The 14,631-nt window shown below is 46.0% G+C and overlaps 1 pseudogene; it reads left to right on the plus strand.

Annotated features, from left to right (window-relative positions):
* LOC120021876 overlaps nucleotides 1–14,631 on the plus strand; it is a 40,351-nt pseudogene that overhangs the window by 4,413 nt on the left and 21,307 nt on the right.

Below are 14,631 nucleotides of genomic sequence, written 5' to 3' on the forward strand. Positions count from 1 at the left end.
AAGAGTCAATATTTGCAGTGTTGACCCTTCTTTTTCAAGACCTCTGCAATCCACCCTGGCATGCTGTCAATTAACTTCTGGGCCACATCCTGACTGATGGCAGCCCATTCTTGCATAATCAATGCTTGGAGTTTTTGTTTGTCCACCCGCCTCTTGAGGATTGACCACAAGTTCTCAATGGGATTAAGGTCTGGGGAGTTTCCTGGCCATGGACCCAAAATATTGATGTTTTGTTCCCCGAGCCACTTAGTTATCACTTTTTCCTTATGGCAAGGTGCTCCATCATGCTGGAAAAGGCATTGTTCGTCACCAAACTGTTCCTGGATGGTTGGGAGAAGTTGCTCTCTGAGGATGTGTTGGTACCATTCTTTATTCATGGCTGTGTTCTTAGGCACAATTCTGTGAGCCCACTCCCTTGGCTGAGAAGCAACCCCACGCATGAATGGTCTCAGGATGCTTTACTGTTGGCATGACACAGGACTGATGGTAGCACTCACCTTGTCTTCTACGGACAAGCTTTTTTCCAGATGCCCCAAACAATCGGAAAGGGGATTCATCAGAGAAAATGACTTTACTCCAGTCCTCAGCAGTCCAATCCCTGTACCTTTTACAGAATATCAGTCTGTCCCTGATGTTTTTCCTGGAGAGAAGTGGCTTCTTTGCTGCCCTTCTTGATACCAGGCCATTCTCCAAAAGTCTTCGCCTCACTGTGCGTGCAGATGCACTCGCACATGCCTGCTGCCATTCCTGAGCAAGCTCTGTAATGGTGGTGCCCCGATCCCGCAGCTGAATCAACTTTAGGAGACGGTCCTGGCGCTTGCTGGACTTTCTTCACAACAATTGAACCGCTCTCCTTGAAGTTCTTGATGATCCGATAAATTGTTGATTTAGGTGCAATCTTACTGGCAGCAATATCCTTGCCTGTGAAGCCCTTTTGTGCAAAGCAATGATGACGGCACGTGTTTCCTTGCAGGTAACCATGATTGACAGAGGAAGAACAATGATTCCAAGCACCACCCTCCCTTTGAAGCTTCCAGTCTGTTATTCGAACTCAGTCAACATGACAGAGTGATCTCCAGCCTTGTCCTCGTCAACACTCACACCTGTGTTAACGAGAGAATCACTGACATGATGTCATTTTGATCCTTTTGTGGCAGAGCTAAAATGCAGTGGAAATGTTTTTTTTGTGATTCAGTTCATTTGCATGGCAAAGAGGGAATTTGCAATTAATTGCAATTCATCTGATCACTCTTCATAACATTCTGGGGTATATGCAAACTGCCATCATACAAACTGAGGCAGCAGACTTTGTGAAAATGTATATTTGTGTCATTCTCAAAACTTTTGGCCACGACTGTATATACATAGACTTGAAATCCAAGGCCACAATAAATGGAACACTAGTCACTTTAATAATGTTTACATATTTTGCAATACCCATCTCATATGTGTATGTACTGTATCCTATACTATTCTACTGTATCTTATTCTATGCCGCTCTGACATTGCTCCTCCATATATTTTTATTTTCTTAATTCCATTCCTTTACTAGATTTGTCTGTATTGGGTATATGTTGTGTAACTGTTAGATATTACTGCACTGTAGGAGCTAGAAGCACAAGCATTTCACTACACCCACAAAAACATCTGCTAAACACGTGTATGTGACCACTAAATAATGATTTGATTTGACTTGACATCCTTTAAGTTATGTACTCAATAGTTCCCTCAGGTCCTATGGCCTTTTAACTATCCCAAAGCCTAGAACTGAGAGGCAGCTTTTAGTTACTATGCCCCCAGCCTCTGGAATAGCCTGCCTGTCACGTCTACTCCCCCTCTCCGGTGCTCAACGTCGCTGGTTTACTAATCACTGACTCTGACAACTATCATTACGTGCACCACCGCCTCATCATGAGACACACCTGGACTCCAACACTTCACTGATTACCTCCCCTATATCTGTCACTCCCTTGCTTTCATTCCCCGGGCAATATTGGTTATGTGTTTCATGTCCAGACGCTACTCTTGTTTTTGTACCGTTCCATGTTCATTGCATTATTAAACTCACCAGCTGCACCTGCTCCTCGACTCCCAGCGTCTATGTTACACTGACAGAGAATCTGAGGGGGGCCAAAACTGTGGACATATTTACAAGATCTTAAAACACAACTTTTTAGCTTTGATTTTTCCTTAGGCTGCTTTTTAGTCGTTCAGTTTTTGTCAATCTTTAGTTTTTATCCTCTTATGTTTTGTGTTGTAAATATTTCATTTTTTTTTTTTTTGTACTTTCCTGTGAAACACATTGTGTTGCTTTCCATGTGTGAAATGTGCTGTATAAATAAAGCTTGATATAATAAAGCTTCACTTTTCCACTTAGAGTCCACGTCACAATACGTAGAAAAATGTTGTTGAAACAACGTTGATTCAACCAGTTTGTTCCCAATGGAGTGTTGCATTTCCCTCCTGGGTCATGTCATGTCAGAATTGCGCACAACAGGGTTAATTGTCTTCACAATATTTTCGACTTCTTAGAAGTCACATAACTACTCCACACATCTTTAGCTGTATTGAAATGGATTAAAATGGATTAAAATCTCCCTCCTCCCAGGGACAGTCACACGGTCCTGGGGAAGATGTGGAAGGACACGGCTGAGACTGTGATCATCGGAGGGGGCTGTGTGGGAGTCAGTATAACTTATCACCTGGACAGAAGGACGTGGCTCTGCTGGAGAAGTCTGAACTTACCGCTGGATCCACCTAGCACGCTGTAGGTCAACAACAACTTGCCTGTCTCAAAACCTAATCTTCTCATATGATGGGGAAAAGACAGAACGGACCTTGGAACAACAAATGGCTTCAGAGGGTTTTATGGATCGAGTCTGGTGTTAAACATATTGATTGATGGTCTGACACCTAGCAGATGGCACAACAGCCACAGCAAAACCCCAACAACACCTTTACCTTTTGCGTAACATTTGGAAAGGATTCAAAACACATGGCGCATTTCCACTGCAGCCCCGTTTCGACCTGAGACGTTCTTCCACTACTACAGCAGTTAGCATGGCAATGGAGTTTTCACATTTCTCCTCATTAGAATTAAGTTCATGAGTGTTATTACACACACTATTAGAGGGAAAGGTAATGTATGTCGGAGATATTCAACATGGCGAGACCGCAGTGAGAGACCACACTCAAGATATTTACATTTTAATTTGAGCCACTGAGCAGACGCTCTTATCCAGAGCAACTTACAGCTACCAGGAAGAACCTAAGATACTACAGACATATCAGATAGTCCACTCGGCAGAAGGAGCGGTTGAGATTTCCAAGAAGTAGATGGAGGCATGTAAGAAGATCTGAGTTATGGTAGCTGTCAAAGACAGCTGCTGTCAAAAGAACCAGGCCTAGGTGGTTCTGCCGAGGATCTGATGGCCTAGTTCTGCCTCTTTATAATCCTCAAACAACTCCATCCTGTATAGCAGGGTTCTCCAACTGGCGAATTTGGTGGACATAAAAGACTTAAAAACACCAGCAAATCGGCTCCAAGTGATTGTAAATTTGGACATCTGTTCCACAGTATTCCCACCCATAATAGGGATAAACTATGTGATCGTATACAAATGTAAGCAAGGTTTGAAATAATTATAATAGAGTCAAATATTGTATCTGTTTGGGCTTCTTGCTGTCAATCTGCAGTCTACAAATTATTTGTAATTAGGTTCCGGACCCCTGACTCAAGAAACAAATCAGTCGGTGGCTGAATCTAGCTGATGATCCCTGCTGTAGAGGTTAGTCTACATGCCATAGTAAATATGCTGCTCAAATGTCAGGGGTCCAACTTCCTTAGTAGTCTTATCTAACTTCTCTTTCTATGTCCAGTGCCTTCAGAAAGTATTCATACCCCTTGACTTATTCCACATTTTGTTGTGTTACAGCCTGAATTCAAAATGGATTACAGATTTTTTTTAATCAACCGTCTACACACGTTTTAATTTTTAACTAAATTTGTTGACAATGAAATACAGAAATATCTCATTTACATAACTATTCCCATTCCTGAGTCAATATTTTGTAGAGGCACCTTTGGCAGTGATTACAGCTTTGAGGCTTTCTGGGTAAGTTTCTAAGAGCTTTCCACACCTGGTTTGTGCAAAATTTGCCCATAATTTTTTTCAAAAATTATTCAAAGTGGTTGTTGATCATTGCTAGACAACCATTTTCAGTACTTACCATAGATTTTCAAGTAGATTGAAGTCAAAACTGTAACTCGGCCACTCAGGAACATTCACTGTCTTCCTGGTAAGCAACTCCAGTGAAGTTTTGGCCTTGTGTTTTAGGTTATTGTCCTGCTGAAATGTGAATTAGTCTCTCAGTGTCTGGTGGAAAGCAGACTGAACCAGGTTTTCCTCTAGAATTTTGTCTGTGCTTAGCTCCATTACGGGTTTTTTTCATCCTGAAAAACTCCCCAGTCCTTAACGATTACAAGCATGACCATAACATGATGCAGCCACCGCTATTCTTGAAAATATGGAGAGTTATACTCAGTAATATGTTGTATTGGATTTGCCCCAAACATAACACTTTATATTCAGGACAAAAAGTCAATTGCTTTGCCACATCTTTTGCAGTATTACTCTAGTGCCTTGTTGAAAACAGGATGCATGTTTTGGAATATTTTTATTCTGTACAGGCTTCCTTCTTTTCACCTTGTCAATTAGGTTAGTATTGTGGAGTAACTACAATGTTGTTGATCCATCCTCAGTTTTCTCCTTTCACAGCCATTAAACTCTATAACTTGTTTTAAAAAGTCACCATTAGCCTCATGGTGAAATCACTGAGCGGGTTCCTTCCTCTCCGGCAACTGAATTAGGAAAGACACCTGTGTCTTTGTAGTCACTGGGTGTATTGGTACACCATCCAAAGTGTAATTAATAACTTCACCATGCTCAAAGGGATATTTAATGTATGCCTTTTTTATTTTTACCCATCTACCAATAGGTGCCCTTCTTTGTGAGGCATTGGGAAACCTCCCTGGTCTTTAAAGTTGAATCTGTGTTTGAATTTCACTGCACGACTGAGGGATCTTACAGATAATTGTATGTGTAAGACACAGAGATGAGGTAGTCCTTCAAAAATCACATTAAAAATACTATAATTGTACACAGAGTGAGTCCATGCAACTTATTATGACTTGTTAACCAAATCTGTACTCCTGAACTTATTTAGGCTTGCCATAACAAAGGGGTTGAATACTTATTGACACTAGACATTTCAGCTTTTCATTTTTAATACATTTGTGAAAATTTGGAAAAACATAATTCCACTTTGACATTATGGGGTATTGTGTCTAGGCCAGTGACAAATCTCACTTTAATCCATTTTCAATTCAGGCTGTAACACAACTGTCACACCCTGGCCTTAGTTATCTTTGTTTTCATTTATTATTTTAGTTAGGTCAGGGTGTGACATGGTGAATGTATGTGTTTTTGTAGTGTCTAGGGTGGTTGTAAGGTTAGGGGGTTTATTAGAGTAGTTGGGTTTATGTTTAGTGTAGAAGTCTAGCTGTGTCTATGGTTGCCTGAAGGGTTCTCAATCAGAGACAGATGTCATTAATTGTCTCTGATTGGGAGCCATATTTAAGGCAGCCATAGGCACTAGGTTTTTGTGGGTAATTGTCTGTATCTATGTTGCATGTTTGCACTTAGTCTTTTGATAGCTTCACGTTCGTCTGTTTGTTGTTTTGTTTCATTTTTCTTCTTAAAATAAAGAGAAGATGTATTTTTCACGCGCTGCGCCTTGGTCCTCTCTCTCTCTCCCTTTGACGATCGTGACAGAATTACCCACCAATCCAGGATCAAGCAGCATGATAAGCGGCAACAGGAGCAGCGCAAGGAGGAATGGCAATGGGAGCGTAATCTGGACTACACAACGTGGGAGGAGATCGACAGGTGGGCGATCGACCCAGGGCGAGTGCCGGAGCCCGCATGGGATTCTCTGGCTCAGTGCGAGGAGGGATACCGGCGAATGGAGGCAGCACGACGACGCGGTAGGAAGCCTGTGAGTCAGCCCAAAAAATTTCTTGGGGGGGGGCTTAGAGGTAGTGGGCCGAGGGCAGGTAGGAGACCTGCGCCCACTTCACAGGCTAACCGTGGAGAGCGGGAGTACGGGCGAACACCGTGTTACGCAGTAGAGCGCACGGTGTCTCCTGTACGTGTTCATAGCCCGGTGCGGGTTATTCCACCTCCCCGCACTGGTAGGGCTAGATTGGGCATTGAGCCAGGTGCCATGATGCCGGCTCAACGCGTCTGGTCTCCAGTGCGTCTCCTCGGGCCGGCATACATGGCACCAGCCTTACGCATGGTGTCCCCGGTTCGCCTACATAGCCCGGTGCGGGTTATTCCACCTCCCCGCACTGGTCGGGCGACGGGGAGCATTCAACCAGGTAAGGTTGGGCAGGCTCGGTGTTCAAGGGAACCTGTACGCCTGCACGGTCCAGTATTTCCGGCGCCACCTCCCCGCCCCAGTCCAGTTCCACCAGTGCCTACACCACGTAACAGGCTTCCAGTGTGTCTCCAGAGCCCTGTTCCTCCTCCACGCACTCGTCCTATGGTGCGTGTCTCCAGCCCGGTACCACCAATTCCGGCACCACGCACTAAGCCTCCTGTGCGTCTCCAGAGTCCTGTGCATCCTGTTGCTGCTCCCCGCACTAGCCCTGAGATGCGTGTCCCCAGCCCGGTACCACCAGTTCCGGCACCACGCACTAGGCCTAATGTGCGTCCCCAGGGTCCAGTATGCCCTGTTCCTTCTCCCCGCACTAGCCTGAAGGTGCGTGTCCTTAGCCCGGTGCCTCCAGTTCCGGCACCACGCACCAGGCCTACAGTGCGCCTCATCCGGCCAGAGCCATCCGTCTGCCCAGTGCCATCTGAGCCATCCGTCTCCCCAGCGCCATCTGAGCCATCCGTCTCCCCAGCGCCGTCTGAGCCATCCGTCTGCCCCGAGCCATTAGAGCCGCCCGTCTGTCCCGAGCCGTCAGAGCCGTTAGTCAGTCAGGAGCCGCTAGAGCCATTCGTCAGTCAGGATCTGCCAGAGCCGCCAACCAGACAGGATCTGCCAGAGCCGCCAACCAGACAGGATCTGCCAGAGCCGCCAACCAGACAGGATCTGCCAGAGCCGTTAGCCAGCCATGAGCAGCCAGATCCGTCAACCAGCCATGAGCAGCCAGATCCGTCAGCCAGCCATGAGCAGCCAGATCCGTCAGCCAGCCATGAGCAGCCAGATCCGTCAGCCAGCCATGAGCAGCCAGATCCGTCAGCCAGCCATGAGCAGCCAGATCCGTCAGCCAGCCATGAGCAGCCAGATCCGTCAGCCAGCCATGAGCCGTACAGCCAGGATCCGCCAGAGCCGTCCAGCCAGGATCCGCCAGAGCCGTCATCCAGCCAGGATCCGTTCCTCAGTCCGGAGCTGCCGTCCCTCAGTCCGGAGCTGCCCCTTATCCTGGTGCTGTCCCTTATCCTGGTGCTGTCCCTTATCCTGGTGCTGCCCCTTAGTCCGGTGCTGCCCCTTATCCTGGTGCTGCCCCTTAGTCCGGTGCTGCCCCTTAGTCCGGTGCTGCCCCTTAGTCCGGTGCTGCCCCTTAGTCCGGTGCTGCCCCTTAGTCCGGTGCTGCCCCTTAGTCCGGTGCTGCCCCTTAATCCAGTGGGGTTAAGTTGGCGGGTGGTCAGTTGGAGGAGGCTACGAAAGCGGGTAGTGACTATGGTGGGGTGGGGACCAAGACCAGTACCAGAGCCGCCACCGTGGACAGACGCCCACCCAGACCCTCCCCTAGACTTTATGCTGGTGCGCCCGGAGTTCGCACCTTAAGGGGGGGGTTATGTCACACCCTGGCCTTAGTTATCTTTGTTTTCATTTATTATTTTAGTTAGGTCAGGGTGTGACATGGTGAATGTATGTGTTTTTGTAGTGTCTAGGGTGGTTGTAAGGTTAGGGGGTTTATTAGAGTAGTTGGGTTTATGTTTAGTATAGAAGTCTAGCTGTGTCTATGGTTGCCTGAAGGGTTCTCAATCAGAGACAGATGTCATTAATTGTCTCTGATTGGGAGCCATATTTAAGGCAGCCATAGGCACTAGGTTTTTGTGGGTAATTGTCTGTATCTATGTTGCATGTTTGCACTTAGTCTTTTGATAGCTTCACGTTCGTCTGTTTGTTGTTTTGTTTCATTTTTCTTCTTAAAATAAAGAGAAGATGTATTTTTCACGCGCTGCGCCTTGGTCCTCTCTCTCTCCCTTTGACGATCGTGACAACAACAAAATGTGGAAAAAGTCCAGGGGTGTGAATATTTACTGAAGGAACGGTATCTATGTTAGGAACATGTGAACTGAATGACTTGGTTGTGCAGTGTAGTTAACGTCAATGGAGATAATGGTGTTGAAATGTGTATTATTACGATTATTTTATAACATAAAGAAGATTCATATCTCAAGACATAAGTGAGATAACCAATACATTGGACGATACCTTTCTCATGTTGAAAAAAACGTATATTTAAAAACTGGAAATCAACCAATCCTAAATCATTAACACAACGGAAAGGGCAAATCCTTTAATATCTCATTGTTGAAAGTGCGTGGGTGAGGGAGAGAAACAAATGATGAAGTTTGAGGCCATGTGGCAGAGAGTGATGCTGCTGCTGGAGATGGGGGTGTGAGCAGGCGAGTCTGGGCAGGGGTGATGTTGTGGATGTTTGTGTGTGTCTGTATGTCGTTGTCTGTATTGTTGAAAAAAAATAAAAAATAAACAATAATAATAATATACACTGCTCAAAAAAATAAAAGGAACACTAAAATAACACATCCTAGATCTGAATGAATGAAATATTCTTAATAAATACTTTTTTCTTTACATAGTTTAATGTGCTGACAACAAAATCACACAAAAATTATCAATGGAAATCAAATTTATCAACCCATGGAGGTCTGGATTTGGAGTCACACTCAAAATTAAAGTGGAAAACCACACTACAGGCTGATCCAACTTTGATGTAATGTCCTTAAAACAAGTCAAAATGAGGCTCAGTAGTGTGTGTGGCCTCCACGTGCCTGTATGACCTCCCTACAATGCCTGGGCATGCTCCTGATGAGGTGGCGGATGGTCTCCTGAGGGATCTCCTCCCAGACCTGGACTAAAGCATCCGCCAACTCCTGGACAGTCTGTGGTGCAACGTGGCGTTGGTGGATGAAGCGAGACATGATGTCCCAGATGTGCTCAATTGGATTCAGGTCTGGGGAACGGGCGGGCCAGTCCATAGCATCAATGCCTTCCTCTTGCAGGAACTGCTGACACACTCCAGCCACATGAGGTCTAGCATTGTCTTGCATTAGGAGGAACCCAGGGCCAACCGCACCAGCATATGGTCTCACAAGGGGTCTGAGGATCTCATCTCGGTACCTAATGGCAGTCAGGCTACCTCTGGCGAGCACATGGAGGGCTGTGCGGCCCCCCAAAGAAATGCCACCCCACACCATGACTGACCCACCGCCAAACCGGTCATGCTGGAGGATGTTGCAGGCAGCAGAAGGTTCTCCACGGCGTCTCCAGACTCTGTCACGTCTGTCACGTGCTCAGTGTGAACCTGCTTTCATCTGTGAAGAGTACAGGGCGCCAGTGGCGAATTTGCCAATCTTGGTGTTCTCTGGCAAATGCAAAACGTCCTGCACGGTGTTGGGCTGTAAGCACAACCCCCACCTGTGGACGTCGGGCCCTCATACCACCCTCATGGAGTCTGTTTCTGACTGTTTGAGCAGACACATGCACATTTGTGGCCTGCTGGAGGTCATTTTGCAGGGCTCTGGCAGTGCTCCTTCTTGCACAAAGGCGGAGGTAGCGGTCCTGCTGCTGGGTTGTTGCCCTCCTACACGTCTCCTGATGTACTGGCCTGTCTCCTGGTAGCGCCTCCATGCTCTGGACACTACGCTGACAGACACAGCAAACCTTCTTGCCACAGCTCGCATTGATGTGCCATCCTGGATGAGCTGCACTACCTGAGCCACTTGTGTAGGTTGTAGACTCCGTCTCATGCTACCACTAGAGTGAAAGCACCGCCAGCATTCAAAAGTGACCAAAACATCAGCCAGGAAGCATAGGAACTGAGAAGTGGTCTGTGGTCACCACCTGCAGAACCACTCCTTTATTGGGGGTGTCTTGCTAATTGCCTATAATTTCCACCTGTTGTCTATTCCATTTGCACAACAGCATGTGAAATCTATTGTCAATCAGTGTTGCTTCCTAAGTGGACAGTTTGATTTCACAGAAGTGTGATTGACTTGGAGTTACATTGTGTTGTTTAAGTGTTCCCTTTATTTTTTTGAGCAGTGTATATATATATATACAGTGACAAGAAAAAGTATGTGAACCCTTGGAATTACCTGGCTTTCTGCATAAATTGGTCATCAAATTTGGCCAGCATCCCGGCATCGCCTCTTCACTGTTGACGTTGAGACTGGTGTTTTGCAGGTACTATTTAATGAAGCTGCCAGTTGAGGACTTGTGAGGTGTCGGTTTCTCAAACTAGACAATAATTGAACCTATAATCAAACACACAAATGCTGATGCTCCAGATACTCAACTTGTCTAAAGAAGGCCAGTTCTATTGCTACTTTAATTAGAACAACAGTTTTCAGCTGTGCTAACATAATTTCAAAAGGGTTTTCTAATGATCAATTAGCCTTTTAAAATGATGAACTTGGATTAGATAAACACAACGAGCCATTGGAACACAGGAGTGATGGTTGCTGATAATGGGCCTCTGTACGCCTATGTAGATATTCCATGAAAAATCAGCCGTTTCCAGCTACAATTGTCATTTACAACATTAACAATGTCAACACTGTATTTCTGATCAATTTGATGATATTTTAATGGACAAAAAAATGTACCTTTTCTTTCAACAACAAGGACATTTCTAAGTGACCTCAAACTTTGAACGGTGGTGTTTATACAGTTGAAGTCGGAAGTTTACATGCACTTAGGTTGCGGTCATTAAAACTCGTTTTCCAACCACTCCACAAATTTCTTGTTAACAAACTATAGTATTGGCAAGTCGGTTAGGACATCTACTTTGTGCATGACACAAGTAACTTTTCCAACAATTGTTTACAGACAGATTATTTCACTTATAATTCACTGTATCACAATTCCAGTGGGTCAGAAGTTTACATACACTAAGTTGACTGTGCTTTTAAACAGCTTGATAAATTCCAGAAAATGATGTCATGGCTTTAGAAGCCTCTGATAGGCTAATTGACATAATTTGAGTCAATTGGAGGTGTACCTGTGGATGTATTTCAAGGCCTACCTTCAAACTCAGTGCCTCTTTGCTTGACATCATGGGAAAATCAAAAGAAATCAGCCAAGACCTCAGAAACAAAATTGTAGGCCTCCACAATTCTGGTTCATTCTTGGGAACAATTTCCAAACGCCTGAAGGTACCACGTTCATCTATACAAACAATTGTACACAAGTATAAACACCATGGGACCACGCAGTCGTCATACTGCTGAGGAAGGAGACGCGATCTGTCTCCTAGAGATGAATGTACTTTGGTGCAAGAAGTGCAAATGAATCCCAGAACAACAGCAAAGGACCTTGTGAAGATGCTAGAGGAAACAGGTACAAAAGTATCTATATCCACAGCAAAACGAGTCCTATATCGACATAACCTGAAAGGCCGCTCAGCAAGGAAGAAGCCACTGCTCCAAAACCGCCATAAAAAAGCCAGACTACGCTTTACAACTGCACACGGGGACAAAGATCGTACTTTTTGGAGAAATGTCCTCTGGTTTGATGAAACAAAAATAGAACTGTTTGGCCATAATGACCATCGTTATGTTTGGAGGAAAAAGGGGGAGGCTTGCAAGCCAAAGAACACCATCCCAACCGTGAAGCACGGTGGTGGCAGCATCATGTTTTGGGGGTGCTTTGCTGCAGGAGGGTCTGGTGCACTTCACAAAATAGATGGCATCATGAGGGAGGAAAATTATGTGGATATATTGATGCAACATCTCAAGACATCAGTCAGGAAGTTAAAGCTTGATCGCAAATTGGTCTTCCAAATGGACAATGACCCCAAGCATACTTCCAAAGTTGTGGCAAAATGGTTTAAGGACAACAAAGTCAAGGTGTTGGAGTGGCCATTACAAAGCCCTGAACTCAATCCCATAGAAAATGTGTGGGCAGAACTGAAAAAGCGTGTGCGAGCAAGGAGGCCTACAAACCTGACTCAGTTACACCAGCTCTGTCAGGAGTAATGGGCCAAAATGTACCCAATTTATTGTGGGAAGCTTGTGGAAGGCTACCTAAAACGTTTGACCCAAGTTAAACAATTTAAAGGCAATGCTACCAAATACTAATTGAGTGTATGTAAACTTCTGACCCACTGGGAATGTGATGAAAGAAATAAAAGCTGAAATAAATCATTCGCTACTATTATTCTGACATTTCACATTCTTATAATAAAGTGGTGATCCTAACTGACCTAAGACAGGGAATTTTTACAAGAATTACATGTCAGGAATTGTGAAAAACTGAGTTTAAATATATTTGGCTAAGGTTTATGTAAACCTCTGACTTCAACTGTATATATAAAAAATATACACTTTCAAAACATTGCTTTGCAAACTTGCAGGGTCCATACAGTCCATTAAGTGTAGTCAGCGATCATATGTACACTTCCATGCCTCCTCCTCTAAGTATCCATGTTTATTGTCTGTTCTTTGCTGGTCTGACCACATACTACCACCCTGGTATCAACCTGAAGAAGGTCCACTACCACAGCATCAATCTGTATGAGAGTCTCGTACACTACACATTAACCACAGAACGGCACAATGGATGATAATGTGAGTCTGTATCTGTATGTTCACACCTTCCTTTTCTCTGTGTGTCTCTAGGCGGTGGGTTCCCACCAGCCAGGCAGCATCCGTGTTGCCTCCAACCCAGTCAGAGAGGATGAGCTGAAGTACCAGATGTCCAGGACCCGCCGACACCCCACGCCCCAGTGGCTCATCACACCTGAGAAGATCAAGGCGTTCTTCCCCCTGCTCAAATTGGACAATGTCTGGACCTGAGGGGAAATACAGTCACATCCTTCATAGACATGTAGCCTGGGTCCCAGATAGGTTTGTGTTGTCTGGCCAACTCCTAAATGTCAGTGGTGTGACAAGACAGTACAAACATATCTTGGACCAGGTTAATATGATCAAGATCATCATGATTTCAGTTTTATAGCATGATTTACGAGCCTAATGGAGATTCTGTAATGACTTAAAGAGGCTATACAGAACATTGGCCTCTGGAGGTGCTCCGGAGCCAAAAGGTTAGAGGAGGCTGGTGGGAAGAGCTATAGGAGGACGGGCTCACTGTAATGTCTGGAATGGTATCAAACACATCAAACATATGGATACAACATGTTTGACTCTGTTCCACTGGTGTCTGTAGCTAGGTTTCCATCCAATTGCCGAAATATTCTCTTTTGAATATTCTACAATCTACATAAAGAAAATATGCGCATTTTCCCACCAGTGGTGTGTTTCCACCAAACGGACTTGTTGCGGATAAAAATCCTTATGATGACGTACTGCACACAAAATTGACTTTTTTTGCTTTCGTTTTCATGTACCGAATAAAAATCTCAAGTTCATTGTGTTTCCATCACATTTTAAACTCTACTGATAGTTTTGTCACAAACTGTTGCGTCAAATAGCAAATGTGCTACTCTGGTCTTGTGTGCCAACACCTGCCCTCTAGCCAACACCTGCCCACCTGCCCAAAGGTGCATACACCTGCCCTCTAGCCAACACCTGCCCAAAGGTGCCTACCCCTGCCCTCTAGCCAACACCTGCCCAAAGGTGCCTACACCTGCCCTCTAGCCAACACCTGCCCAAAGGTGCCTACACCTGCCCTCTAGCCAACACCTGCCCAAAGGTGCCTACACCTGCCCTCTAGCCAACACCTGCCCAAAGGTGCCTACACCTGCCCTCTAGCCAACACCTGCCCACCTGCCCAAAGGTGCCTACCCCTGCCCTCTAGCCAACACCTGCCCACCTGCCCAAAGGTGCCTACCCCTGCCCTCTAGCCAACACCTGCCCACCTGCCCAAAGGTGCCTACCCCTGCCCTCTAGCCAACACCTGCCCACCTGCCCAAAGGTGCCTACACCTGCCCTCTAGCCAACACCTGCCCACCTGCCCAAAGGTGCCTACACCTGTCCTCTAGCCAACACCTGCCCACCTGCCCAAAGCTGCCTACCCCTGCCCTCTAGCCAACACCTGCCCACCTGCCCAAAGGTGCCTACCCCTGCCCTCTAGCCAACACCTGCCCACCTGCCCAAAGGTGCCTACCCCTGCCCTCTAGCCAACACCTGCCCACCTGCCCAAAGGTGCCTACACCTGCCCTCTAGCCAACACCTGCCCACCTGCCCAAAGGTGCCTACACCTGTCCTCTAGCCAACACCTGCCCACCTGCCCAAAGGTGCTTACACCTGCCCTCTAGCCAACACCTGCCCACCTGCCCAAAGGTGCCTACACCTGCCCTCTAGCCAACAGCTCGCAGATACAGTGCAGGTAGCTGTGCAGGTTGTC

The sequence above is a fragment of the Salvelinus namaycush genome, chromosome 26 (genome assembly GCF_016432855.1).
Source record: "Salvelinus namaycush isolate Seneca chromosome 26, SaNama_1.0, whole genome shotgun sequence".
NCBI classification, from domain to species: domain Eukaryota; kingdom Metazoa; phylum Chordata; class Actinopteri; order Salmoniformes; family Salmonidae; genus Salvelinus; species Salvelinus namaycush.